Below are 15009 nucleotides of genomic sequence, written 5' to 3'. Positions count from 1 at the left end.
TTACCGACCGAGAATTCAACATTACCGACAGAGCGCTCTACATTACCAACAGAGTAACCTGTATTATCGACCGAGCACTCTACATTACGGACAGAGTAACCTGCATTATCGACCGAGCACTCCACATTACCGACAGAGTAACCTACATTACCGACCGAGCAACCTGCATTATCGACCGAGCGCTCTGCATTACCGGCATAGCAAACCGCATTACCGACAGAGCAACCTGCATTATCGACCGAGCGCTCTGTATTACCGACAGAGCAACCTGCATTATCGACCGAGCACTCCTCATTACCGACAGAGCAACCTACATTACCGACCGAGCAACCTGCATTATCGACCGAGCGCTCTGCATTACCGACAGAGCAACCTGCATTATCGGCCGAGCACTCTACATTACTGACAGAGCAACCTGCATTATCGACTGAGCACTCTACATTACCGTATAAACGTGTTGCCAGGTATTAAAAAGCTAAAGTATTGAAATAGTTTTATGATTGCATATTGAAACGTGTTTCTGAAAACCACATACAACAACTACAAATATTATTAATCTACAGAAGCAACCAAATGTTCGCGTCCCACCTACGTTTAAACACTATGACTCTGATCGCAAAGTGACAAGGGGTTAAGGTACATGGAAATGTTTAAGTAAGAGAAGCAGTTAATCGGATGACTCCGACAGAAACCATGGTCTAGATTGCCGACAGAGCAATCTGCACTATCGACTTTTAACGACACAATTTTTGTGAAAAAATCCGCCAGATGCTTTGGTTGGTCTGAGTTAGGTCTAATAGGTTATCGGCCGATAATGCAGATTGCTCTGTCGGTAATGTAGAGTGCTCTGTCGATAATGCAGGTTACTCTGTCGGTAATGTGGACAGCTTGGTCGATAATGTAGGTTACTCTGTCGGTAATGTGGAAAGCTCGGCCGATAATGCAGGTAACTCTGTCGGTAATGTAGAGTGCTCGGTCGATAATGGAGATTACTCTGTCGGTAATGCGGATTACTCTGTCGGTAATGTGGAGTACTCGGTCGATAATACAGGTTGCTCTGTCGGTAATGTAGAGTGGTCGGTTGATAATGCAGATTCATATACATTAACTAGAAATTATTTCATGCTTTTCATTGGATTTCCCATACTTTTAAAAAATTATATCTAGAGTTAATGCGTATTCATATAAATTAACTAGAAATTATTTCATACTTTTCACCGTACCTTTTTTGAAGTCGGTTAAATTTTTTTCCCAAAAAATTATTTTATTTCACTCTTTTTAGTGGAAAACTATAACCAACAGGTTAATGCAATAACAACAGTTACGAGCAATATACAGGATGACCCAAAATCGTTGGAGGTCCTTGAAAAGGCTTGTTCCGCGGGGGGGGGGGGGGGGTTGAAACAATTTTTCCTTAGCGAAAATGTTGCTGGAGGCTTTGTTAAGGAGATATTCCAGAAACAGAAACTCCCGACAAATCAGAGCGCGAGTATGCCGGAGGAGCGCCTGCGGTAGCATAGGCCCCGGCATACTCGCGCTCTGATTGGTCGGGGGTTTCTGTCAATATCTCCTTAACGAAGCCTCGAACAACATTTTCGTTAAGAAAAAATTGTTTCAGATCACCCCCCCCCCCCCTCCGAAACACCCTATTCAAGGACATCCAACATTTTTTGGACACCCTGTATAATTGCAAATGGGATTATCAGGAATACATGTGTAAATACATGTGAAAGGATTGATTGCGTTTGGTAAATTCCTTGTCGAGCTACACCAGAGCATAACAATTTCGCACCAACAATAATTTTAAACAATAAAAGTGTCCATAAATTTTTGCAAATGGGAACATCACGAATTCATCTATTATGAAATGCGGACGGTTCCATCACGCTCGGTAATTTTCTCACCGAGTTACATCATATAATAGGAATTTTGCGACAAAAATAGTTATAAACATTACAAAAATTCGTAAATTTTTGTATCTGTGATCATTGCGAGAACCTCTCCGGCACCAAATTTTAGGGGTTTCATCGATTTCATCGGTTTCAGGCCAAACATACGTGAAACAGTACGCTTTTTGCGATAAAAAGTGATATAAAGTGGTAAAAAATAAGACAAGAACAAATGTTTTGTTATGGGACCAAATGGCAAGTGCTCTTCCAGATGCAAGAGGTTTCATTCCGATTGGTCAAGACATCTCGGCGTAATCGGTGAACAGACATTAAAAAAAAAAAAAAAAAAAATATACCTGTCAAATTGAGTAACCTCCTCCTTTTCGAAGTCCGTTAAAAATATGTGGCAAGTGGAATCATTTTTGCAAGTTACAATTTAAAAATAGTATTCTATTTACTATTTCATTTGGATCGCGATTGCCTTTTAGACAAAGAAATTATACGTCTGTTCATTGCAACCAATTTTGTTTTTTATATCATTTTCAATAGTCATTAGCGGAAAATTTAACTTCCCTTGAGCAAAAAGGACACGTGGAAAAATCGATTTCCCGCGTGGGGATTGCAGCCGTGAGAGTGTTTTGTGGTCGACGTGAAACTCTACGAGCATGGTCGGCTGCAAAAAGAGCATGCATTTTTCGAAAGTAAAAAGTTTCCACGCGACACCGTTCTTCTCTTGTGAAACTGGGAAAAGTTTCGTCCGTGGGAGCAGACACGGACTATTACGCCTAGACGAATTGAAATGCGTTTGAGCTTTCGCGCGCCCGAGTAATTGTCTTCCCTTCCTTCATTGAAATATCTCGCACGACTCGCAGCGAGATTCTAAAATTGAAAATCTTTTTATTTTCGAACAGCCGAAATTCATGTCCCGTTATATGGTGAAAAATGCTGTGATTATATTGCTGTGACACTATGAATATTTTCGAACATGAAAAGTTGAGAAGAAAATTTAAATAAGTAATCGTGAGATATTTTTCTATATTTTAATATGTATTGGTTGGAGCAATTAAAACTTAATATCTCCGATATAATTAAACATTTGTGTTACATACAGTATCATTCAGTGTTCGATTGAACATTAATGACAATTACGGTTCAGAATAAGTATTCATTCGAGATATTAATCGTCAAAAATTTGTCAATATTTTAATATTTATTGAATGCACCAACTGAATATTAATTTCTGACAATAGTTAAATTAATTATTAACAATACTTATTATTTAAACAATGATGGGGAATATGATTATGGTGTGGTATTAATGTTTCGTAAATTCTTTTGTGGATGGATCCAACGAGTCGTCGAATCGACATGTCACACATGTCACGCGGTTGTTGTTCGCCCTTCCCCTTCTCTACTTCCAGACGCACAAGCGAACCGCGACCCTCGAGACAGGTATACGAGGGGCGAGAGCTCATTCTTCGATGATCCTTCGGTCGGTATGGATCTCGCGATCGTGCGTCCGCGTCTCGCGTCCCTCCTATTTGTAGTTTCCCTCAGTATCAGCTTAGCTTGGTATTGGTTGTGGTATTTAGTTTGGTTTGGTTAGTTTTAAGGCATGCGTGTACGAGTGTCTTTCCTCTGCCAAATAATTATTAATCATTTGTTGAATTCTTTTGTTTGTTCGTAAGTCCATATTGGACTCGCAACATCGTTCTTCACTTCGGTCACTATTGCTTGATGCTATAAGTGAAGTGACCAACTGTGTAATTGGACAGAAAGGTCGGTTGTCGTCCTCCTGGTGGATCTCTATTCGAGAGGAAGAGAATGGGGTCCTCCGGATCGGTTATCTACTCCCTGTATCCCGTCTGGTGTAGTCCAGGCTCCCGGCGCAGTGCAGTAAGTCCAAAATCGCAATGAGACGGGTGCAAGTCGGGTCCGTCGTGGCTCCCAGATGGGTGCAGAGTGTGTAGGACTGGTTCGGAGGCGTCGGTCGTCTTCCTCTCAAGTCCAGATCCATCAAGAGGATCCATAATATATATATCGCAATCTAATATAGGCAATCTTTTAAATAAATTTATAAGTATACATGTGTACATTCGCTCTCCACTGGTATCCATCATATTAATCCATCAAAAATACACTATATTCATTTGCGGATCCATCATTCTTGCGTTTCAAAGCATATCACGTCATTTTATATAAAAGTGTCATATTGCCAGTTCTAGCCTGAACCATTCTGTGAAAGTATGGACACGAATAACGTTTGATCGATCGTTCTTATTCTATTTTCTTTTTCCAATATCATTCATGTTGCAAATAATTTCTCTAGCAAGAATGCAAATTATTTTTTGCAGGACTCTGTAAAATTTATGCTCTTGAGTTGTGTTACTTTAGAAATAAATACGTGACATATTAACGCATCGCTTGTTAAATTAATACTTGCGAAAGTTTGATTAAAAGTTTATTTAAGCATCATTTTTAACGCGCTACCCAGTTTTATTTCCTTCAACGCGTCACCTTTAAAATTATTTTTGTTTTGTTCCATCGTCAGTGAAAAGCTCTATGTGTATCATAAAATAAATCTAGGTAGGAGTTTTACTGAAACTTTCACAGAGAAGGCAAAAACCAGTTTGCGAGCTTGGTAGAAAATTTATTTGTAACATAAATAAAATGGTTGACGCAGTGGTCAACGGATTAAAGAACTCCTATTCATAAAAACTTTCCCCATTTTTCCGTTTTCCTATTTTCTTTCCTCTACCGAAAAAATGTCTTCCATCGGAAGCACGTCATCCCTTTACTATCGCATACTGTACACGTAGTGTCGCGAAATTGCTCCAGTTTATTCGATCGAGAATCATCGATCGCTTTTGTCAGAGAATTTACGTTATGCGACGCGAGGTGTCGGTTCCACTTTGTTATTTAGCGAAATGTTTATCCGTGTCATAAAAATGTGGAGCAAAGTTGGACGAGAGAAGGTGGACGTTACGGATTCTTATTGATTTCCGATATGGAGGGTGATTCGTCTAACCTGTCGACCTTAAGTTACCCGTAAGCTGTTGTATGAAAAATTATTCAAATTTATGTTCCTGGTACTTAGGGGTATACATAATTCAGTGATCAGTTACTTTGCTTTTTTAGGAAGATAAGTACAGAGATCCGTTGGTCTCTGGCGAGGGTAACAATCAAGTGGCATGAGAGAGATTTTCGACTACATGCTGAAAAATTTTATACGTTCTCTTTTCATGTATTTGTTTTTATCGGTATCTAGTATGCGCAACCTATGTTTCGATGATGATACTGTTTCGTGAGGAAAGAAAAGGAGAAAAGAAGAAAAGTTGGATCATTTAAAATGTGTTCACGTCATGCATATTAACAATATGTGTAATTGTATTACACATTACGATATCCAGAAGATAAAACATACTTTAACTGAAGTTTCTGTTCTTTATCTGTGTATATAAAGATATGAATTTGCATAAACATCTGCCAGTTAGTCACTAGTCTATTTTACGAGAATATTTATTAGCGAGATGAATTTAAAAAGTAATAAGCTGATGATTTAATGATCAGTTACCTTGCTTTACTACATAAGTAGATGTGTTCATCCATTAGTTTATGGCCAATTCCTCGACGATAAAAATGCTGATAAGTGGTACTTGTGGTAATAATAGCCACGTTCGAACAACAAGAAGAAGCTGAAGGCCATTATGGACATGTTGCTGTTAAGATCATAGAGTTGAGCGTAAGCTCACCTCCTTTTAACGGGATATGGATGACGCTTCTGACATTATAATAATAATAATGTCTTTATTACGTCCTATAAAGAAAGTATCGGGTGGGATAAAGGCGAGGATCAGTCTCGATGCTATTAAAATTAATTTATGCATAACATCACGATGAAAGTAGCAAAAGGATAATTAATAAACTAAATAGAATATACATATTAGTTTTTCCTACGTTTAAAAGATTTTCCCATCGCACAACAAATCTCAACTAGTCAAGATTCGACTACCTCGCCACCTGACTGCTCTCGGTTAAATTTCGAGGCTGTACGACGCAAACTTCAGTGACAATCGAGAGTTTTCTCGACGATAAAAGAAATAGAAGAATCCTCAGCTAAATAAGGGACGAAAGAAAAGAAAAGTCTCGCCGAGCGATAATTTTTTCGGAAAGAGACAGTGGAGGCTCGCTATCGTTCTTAGAGAACCGACCGTGCGCGGTGATCATTTGCATTTTCGCCTCTTCGAAGTTGGAATATTTAAATTTTTCACTTCTCCGCGGCCTTTCCTACAGCTGGAACGCAAAAAGTTTCGCACCGAGTAGGCGTAACTCCGTCTGGCTGGATTTTCAGTAAGAGCTCCCAAATCCCCTATCTTCCATCTTCTTTTTGTTCTTCGCGAGGGCCGACACCCAATTGACTATATCTGATTTTGATCAAACTTGGCGCGCGTTTAACGTGTTTAGTTAAACGTCTTGGAAACTAACGGACTTATTGTAAGATCTTTAAATATAAAAAGTGTAATAACTCCTTAGACACAGTGGTGAAATTTTATTAATTCTTCCCAAATATATTTGGAATTCCTACAAGTCTATTACATTATTTTCAGAATACTACTTTTATTAACTGAAAGTATGCATGTGTTGATAAGATTTTTCAAAATCTTTGCACATGGTCACGAGTGATGTTTCTAAGCGGCTGTTCGGACAATCCTTTCGCGACCAAGGGACGGTGACCGTAAAAATTGAACCGCGCCCTTTGAAAATTAATGCGGGAATACTTCCGCGAGAGTTTCCCGGGGCCAAGGGAAATTCCAGGGGCGCGACGTGATCTCTCACTGGCGCAGTTTCTCTGAGTAATCGGTCCGTAACGTCAAGCAGCGACTGAGCTACTTTGCGTGGCTCTACGGTCTTGTTTCACGCGCGCCGTACACAGGAAACCGGAAAACAACGTTGATAATTCTGTTTCATGTTACGAAGAGCAATAATTTCGTATGCAAGGTGTTAAAGGGAAGGATTTAGGTATTTAGGGGGGGAGGGATAATTCTTGACTAATTTTGCACGCCATTTGGAACTCATTTCGTGATTTTTTTGTGGAGTAAATAGTTGACATATACTTTTGAAATTTGGTACGTTTATTTGTGCACGTGTATTCGAGACTTTGTTAAATTGATGAGGGTCCTGTTCAATTTGTTTTAAATTAATTAAAATGGTTAAGTGATTGAGCACGCTCTGGTGGTTCGAACCAATGAACATTAATTTTGCTCTATTTATTATGAATATAAGTATCCTTCATATTTTCACAGAAATTTTTGCTTTTAATGACCTGAAAGAAATAGAAATTTTTGACTAGAGAAAAAGATTTACCCTTTGAATCGGTGCTCCTAAGACCACAATATTGAACGTCCCTTACGAAAACATGTGTTCCAATGCGTATAGCATGAAATTTTAAATTCGTGTTCGATTAAATAATAAAGTCACGTAAGATTTCCTTAATCTGTATTGTCCTAAATGTAGTGGACACGAAGTTTTTGAATATGAACGAACTATTTTACTGTTTAAAAGGTTTGTTCTGAATATTTCAAAAATTTTCTGTCCACGTTTTCCTAATGGACGGTTAATTAGGTATTTTATTCTCCATACACACGAGAAGTCTCCAAACTTTTTGGAACACGTCCCACGCAACCGAGAATTTTGCATACAGAGGTACTTTTGCTTGGCGACATCAACTCCAGCAATATTACTACTAAAGCTCATAACAAGAGTTGCTAATTCGAACCTCTGCTATGTCATTTATTATATTATCATTCCTGCACAAAATGTTTCTAAAGTGATGCTTTAAAAATTGCTTAAAAGTCATGTTTCTATTACACTTCCATTCCGATATATTGAAACATAATCTCCTAGTATTCTTAACATTAGTACACTAACGACGATGATTGATCGAACTAAGATTAACAAGGCAAAGGAAATGGTTACAAAAAGATTATTAAAATCATAATCGATTCCTGTCTTCGCCAATTAAATACAAATAAGTTAATTCACGAGCACTGGTGTTTTTAATTATCTAAACGAACTATTATTTAGTTCACCAAATATAATATACCTTCGAATTTCCAAATCACTGTTCCCGACTCTGTACGTTCAAGAAAAGCTGAAATAGCTATTGTAATTATAAAAAGCAGCCTACTTCCTAAGAATTTTCTTGCTATTCTTTGTTTTCTGATATCTTTACATTTTCCAGCCGTCGCGGACGTGCGTAGCAGCCCAATTTACTCGAATTTTCTCTCTTACGACTCGTTCTCTTGCGTTTTCCTGAAAATGCATATTCAGGTTCATTACATACACATACACGGACGTACTATATCGCGAAACTGAACAAATCCTCTGCCGTGAACTAAATTCCACCAGATTTGTATAATAGACCAACGAGATTCGAGTATTTTTAATATCATACCGCGATAAAAATGATGGTCTCTTAACGCTCGAATAATTTCAATACAGAACTGCGTTTCATTTGTCACGTGGAGGTAGGTAGCTCGCAATCTTCGCATTTACAGTGGTCAGGTGCCTGCAATTTGTCAGAATAATTAAGCTCCACTTATTCAACGGGCGGAAGAAACGTAGATTACGTTCTCTTCCCTGCAATTTGTTAACTCATTAAATCTGTCTGTTTCCAGACACCTCCTCGTACAATCTTCCCTCGTATAGCGTTATAATAAATTCAATTCAGTAGCAGAAAACGTCGCGTTTTGTTCGAATCTCTCCACCCTTGGTACCGGGGTCTTTTGTTTGATTTTCGACAGCTTTTTACATTCTGCGTTACGCGATATTAACACGTTGATTATTACGTCGATTTTACAATACTTCTCCTGGTCCCTTTTTGGTCATTTATATTTTTACATGGGTACCTTCATTAATATCTTACTTCATATAGACTTTATATCCTACATCCTATTTTGCTAATTTGTACTTTTAATTTGATACCTTCATTTATTTCATAATTTATGTAGACTTCATATTCTATAAATGTTACTCATAACTTTGTTAATGGAGAATGCATTTTTCGGGTTTGTCACAACATTTGGGGCGTATTAATCGAATTACAGTTTTATTTTAATTGATGTTAATGAGTCCTTCTTTATCGAATTTTTAAGAAAAGCACATTTTTGTTGCTCTGATATAAAGCACTCCAAACTCCAAGTTTGCCAACCGATTAGCTTCCAAACTTCACGGTATCAAGCATGCAAATTGTTTCCTTGTAAAATTCCCGTGAGCTGAATATACGAGGAGAATATTTTCACACAGCCGTCGCAGGGAACCGCATAGAATCCGCGAGGAAGCGTCTCGAGCACCTATTTCGAAATAAGATGAAACACACCGGGGACCAATTTTCGAGGATCCTCGGTAGATATTGCCTTTGATCCCGCGCAGGATATTCTCGAAAGATATTATCGTTGATCTCGCGAAAATCGGGCACGGTTATTCCAAGTATTTTTCAATTCAACGTCGCATTACGAAACGTCGATGCTCGTACGCGAGCCACGGCACGTCGCCTCTCTATTTTCTCTGCGCGTTTTCTTTCGCCGTGTGGTTGGGTGGAGCGTCGCAACTTAAAAACCGTCGAGAAGTTCCGCTCGCGTAGGAAACTAACCCCGCCATCGGAGGGATTTTCGCTGCTTGAAAATGCATGATGCTCGGCGCCGAAAGTTTCGCAATCTCTGCCATTTTGCCAACTATAATGGCGTCAAGTGCGAAATCTTAAGCGCAATTAGAAAGTTTGCCTGTGGCGTGCACTGGTTCGAAACAGACGTTGCATAGCCAAATTCTACAGTAATCAAATAGTATTTGAAGAAACCACCGACAAATAGCTTCAATTTGCACCATTGATAAAATATTAGAAAAAATTAACCCTTTGCACTCGAGGCCTTTTTTTCTGGTATCTATCAACAACTCGAGATGCCTTCTTAGCATTCTATTGTCACGAATGCTAAGCTTAGATTGACTTCGAAAATGAGATCTCTAATTTGAGATTTGAAAATCAGATCACTTCTGTCTCAACGACAATCATTTTATTGGCACTTCGAGTTCCAAAGAAATCAAACCCAAAGGAAACCTAGTGCTGACTGAGAGTCACCTCTCGAGTGCAAAGGTTAATCATTCTTATCAGTATTGAATAAAGTGCTTCCCTCGTCCAACAATCGCATAAATTCCAGGATTCTTCCAAACATTTGACCAATCGAAACAACTCCTGGACACCTGGTAAACCCACTAAACTAATGATCACTTTAAAAATGAATCCCCAAAGATTTTATTACCTTCGACATGCAATGCAGCCGTAATTTCTGCGGCCCCGCCAAAACTCATCCTCGCAAAAGGGGCGATCAAAGCCCGTGTTATTTATCGATGGGTGTCCTTGCCCTGTTTCTTTATAGTCGCGTAACCGACGATTCGAGCCCCGCGGATCACGAAAGTGACCGATTTGCCAATAACCGAACGACCGCGAGCCCTCGTTACGGCGTTCGACTAAATAGAAGTAAATGAAACGCTGATCGCAGCACTCTAGACGATGATGGCATCGATTTGTTCTTTCGACGATGAATAGAGCCTCAAAGCTCTCGCACCGGTTCGCATGCTATTTCTAGACGGGGGAAATTGTTTCGTCTAGTAGTTGAGGCATTTAAAACGAGCCACCTCAACGATTCTCATGCTTTTAATTTAGAAATATTTAAATTGTCAACAATAATATACCGTTTAGAAGACGAAACATACTTTCATTTAAGTTTCAATTCTCATAAGAGCAAATTTTTCATAAGAATTTTTCGTAAGAGCAAATATTTCCGATACGTTCTGTATATGCTTTCTATACTCGTATGTGCCATAAACACACAACAAAAAATTTGTAATCCAACTATAGCCTGTGACCATCTTACGAGGTACGTATCTTAGGTGCCGAACATTCTCGAGCAGCTTAGCGTGATATTCTCGCGAAGGACTCGAAATCTGGCATACATATTTATGATGCGGACGAAGCGAAGACGCCTGAAGTGTTTCGACGGTCTGAAAGCGTTTAAAGTCGGCAGAGTGTCGGATAATAAAGTCTAGGGTTTTGGAAACAACATTCTTTTCAAGGTGGAAGCGCGCTGCAAACGAGAAAGTCGCGGTAAAGGTGATTCCTCGGTCGTATTCTTGGGAGAAAGAAAGACCTTCCGCGTGAGTCGCGTAAGGTCAGACGTTATGGTCACTGTACGTAAGGTAGAATTACTCGACACAGTCCACATTTTACTTACTTGTCGTAGAGCTATGTTCCCCTTAATCCACGACAGTTCCTTCTTGTCTCCTGTAATGCTTCCTCTCACAGGGCGTCGTTAATGGAACGGGCGAGAGCACGGTTAAAAAGAATAAATAGTGTGGTTAATGACGATGGTTTACGTGTCGTGGAAATCCTATGAAATAAGAAATTCTTTTTTGACATAATGTTTCTGTTCTGAGGGATCGGAAACCATTAATCGTCTTCTTCTAAAAGAAATATGAGTTATGATAATCGTGATTGTGACTTCCTTGGTCACTTTCTTGAGGTGATTATTTATCTACAAATTAGTGGATTAAATGTTGAGATAGCTTACTGGTAAATGAGTTTATATGTGACTCTATACTCTATACATATGCACGAATATATTTAATGTACACTCTATACATAATTTATGCAAACGAATTGGAAGAACATCCTGCAATTACTTCAATGATGGAATCTTGGTACCAAAAACACTTTTTAAAATATTCGGTGAGACATTCAGGATACGTAGTGGTTCACAATTTACATTATATTTATCATCGAATTTGAAGGCAATAAGGTGGTAAAAACTCGGGACCTCCAACTACATGGTAAATGGCCTGCACTAAGGGAAGAATGTTAGATGATCCATAATACTTTTGCCATTATGAATTTGCATGACTTAAGAGGGGATACCAGACCATTAAGACCAGAGAAAGCCAACCTGCCATGCGTCAAGCCAAAGACGACAGCGTCATACGGAGGACCTTTATACTTCCAGTGCACTTTAACATTTTTGTATACTATCCATTTTTAATATCTTTATAAATAAGCTGCAGATTTTTTTTTTTTTTATTATTATTTGAGAACCTCAGATAAGGTTCATATATAGTAGTATGTATAATACAGTTTACGTGTACATTATATCCGCAGTTTACATTATTTAAAAAAATCAAAAGTATATGGACAAACTGCAATATTAGGTTTCGCAACAAGCGATTCAACATTAAGTGGGAGACACAGTTTCACATTTTGGAGCTTCTTAATTAGCTTGGTCCTTGAACTGTCGTAGAGCCTGCATTGTCAAATCACATGATTGGTGTCTTCGATTTCATAGTTGCATTTACATTTAGGCAAGGGAAGCAGCAAGATTATAATGGCCAGACCTAATACGATTTACTGTGACAATAAATTCTCTTTTATGTTTACCCCAAAACTACCAAGGTCTGCTACTGCCATTGAAATATAATTGGAAGTATTTCATCCCTTCAAAGGCATCCTGGTCCTTGATCATACTCAAAGTGTTTTGTCTAGCTTTCTCTTTATAAATTTCAAAGATGTCGATGAAAGGAAACTGCAGATCTGCATAGATGATCCGATCTATGCAAATTCGTATTTTTACAAATTCAGATAAGGTAGGACTCTGAACAATTTCGATACTTTAAAATTATTCTATTCTAATAATTATCATTTTTTAAATGTTTCAGATAGTAACTGTTTGAAGACACGCTTTAAACACCCTATTAGATTTGAAATAGGACATTCTAAATGATTGTTGTATCTGATTCTCGTCCAGATGGTATCGGCGAATCGACCAATGTGCGTTAGATCTTAGACACCGCTAACATCGATCGAACCCGACTCAAAACTTTGTTCGCAGGTTGCTCGTAAATCGTCCCGGTTGCCGGTTCAATTTCCAACGACGCGCACAGGCGACAATAATTCACAAAAATAATTCGACGTTAAGCGGCAGTCGTCGTTCCGAACGTGTTTGCTTTTCATCTCGAACGGTTTCCGGCGGATGCTGGAGAAAATCATGACTTCCTATATCAATTTTTCACGTTGGACCTTCGAACCTTTGAGATCCCGTCGGCGTCGACCTGTTTGCAAAAAATATTTGCGTTTCATTCGAGACTCTTGCGTTAGTTCCATCAGGATGTTTCTGACGTTTCGATTAATTTTTTTTTTATCGTTGCATTCGAAGTAAAAATTCATATTTCTTCGTGTCTTTAGTCTTATTGTACTTTTCGAAGAAGCGATTTTTGCGATAATACTAGAAGGATGATAATGGAACCACAATTTTTGTTGATGATTCAACCCAAACTGAAATTAAGCTGGTTCCTATTGGGTTTTTTTTTAAGGTTGTCTATATGACAACGAAAGAAAAAGATAATATAATAAAAGAAGGTTATAAAAACTAACATTAAAAATAAAATATAGTGAACACGAGTGAAGAAAATGTGACCCAAGCCTTATACGAATTTAACAATTGAACAAAGTCCTGAACAAATAAAAGAAGAAGACAATATAATAACGGAAGTTACGCAAAAACTAACGTATAAATAATACATTATCATATATAGCAGTAATAAAGTGCAACGAACATAAGTGAAAAAAATGATATGAATGAATTCCAACACTTAAGCAAATTTAACGATCGAACAAAATCGACTCGAATGATAAATTACAAAAAAAAAAAAAACTTTACCTCCCGTCGCAACGGTTGCAAAACAATTTCCACTACGCGCAACTGTACCAAAAATTAACATTGATCAATCTCCCTTCTGAACGAGGAATAAATTTTCAGCGAGATCGTAAATTACCATAGAGAAAAGAAACAATTACTCGGTTGAAGGATACATCGCGAAGGTGACCTTACACTTGGAGCCGGCAGCCTGGTTATCCCCCATGATTTACGGCCGGATTGCCATGAACGAAATTCACCGATCGAGAGGTATCCCAGAAACACGTATCCAGGATACTCGCGTGTCCTCGAATCTCAGAAAGTAAATCGCTGTCGTTTCCCTCGCTCGCGTTGGTATTTTAACAGCGATAACTCTTCGGCGGCGTGTCACCCACGAAATTTACGTCTCGCGCTACGGAGTTAAGTGTAACCCGCCCTGTGCATTAAATATAGCCGAGAGTACGGGCGGTGCAAATGGCTCCCTTGACGGTTACGTTGCCGACGAAGGGTGATCGCGCGACGCAACAGCGTCGACGGGGGGTGGGTATCGATAGAACGACGATAGGCGAACGAACAGACCGAGGAGGGGTACGAAGTTGGAGTTTCGTGGCTCTTGCCGTTCACACCCTCTGCTTCCAACCCATTGAACCGTCTACTTACCTGGTCTTAGACATCCCTTTGTCCGCGCAACCCTGCGGAAAACTTTCCACGACGTTCAAGAAGACAGAGTTCGGTAATCGTGTCAAATAGTCGCGTTTGCTGTGCGCGAGGATCGTTAGCCTTCCGACTCCATGCGTGGTTCCGGCTACCTTCGAAAATCATTCGATGTCTCGCGTTTATACTCCTTCGTCTCTACGTCGATTCGACTTGAGAGGACGAAAAATTCGTGGAAAATGGACGGTCTTTGAGATTTATTTTTAGGCGAAGTAAAGGTAATAGGGAATTAAAATTGATCGAGATGTGTTGGGACACTGTTGGAGATAATAAAGAAATATTTGAAGAGTTTTCTGGTTTACATGAATTAGAATATGCAAGGGGGTTCATCATTTATTGGCTCCTTGGTTTAGGTTAATATTATTATGGAAGATGTTTCAGATAGAGTTGAATAGTTTCGAACACTAAGCTATTAAATATCTCTTAAGCTGACCAAACTGACGATGAAATCCTATAATTTCACTCAAAACAATTTCAAGACCAGTAGTATTAGTTGGCCTTCAAGTTGACTACGGAGAAACAAGAATAAACAATAAAAGAAGTTCAGTAATCTCGAATGGCCCATTCGCGTAGAAAACCTAAAAGATCGACGTGTTGCAATTGGCGGACGTTCCTCGTTAGTCTTGTCTGAATGAGAGGGTCCTTATAGGTATACTTTGGCTGTTTTCGTC

The sequence above is a fragment of the Hylaeus volcanicus genome, chromosome 6, assembly GCF_026283585.1.
Source record: "Hylaeus volcanicus isolate JK05 chromosome 6, UHH_iyHylVolc1.0_haploid, whole genome shotgun sequence".
Classification (NCBI taxonomy): Eukaryota; Metazoa; Arthropoda; class Insecta; order Hymenoptera; family Colletidae; genus Hylaeus; species Hylaeus volcanicus.
This window is presented reverse-complemented; position numbering follows the sequence as displayed.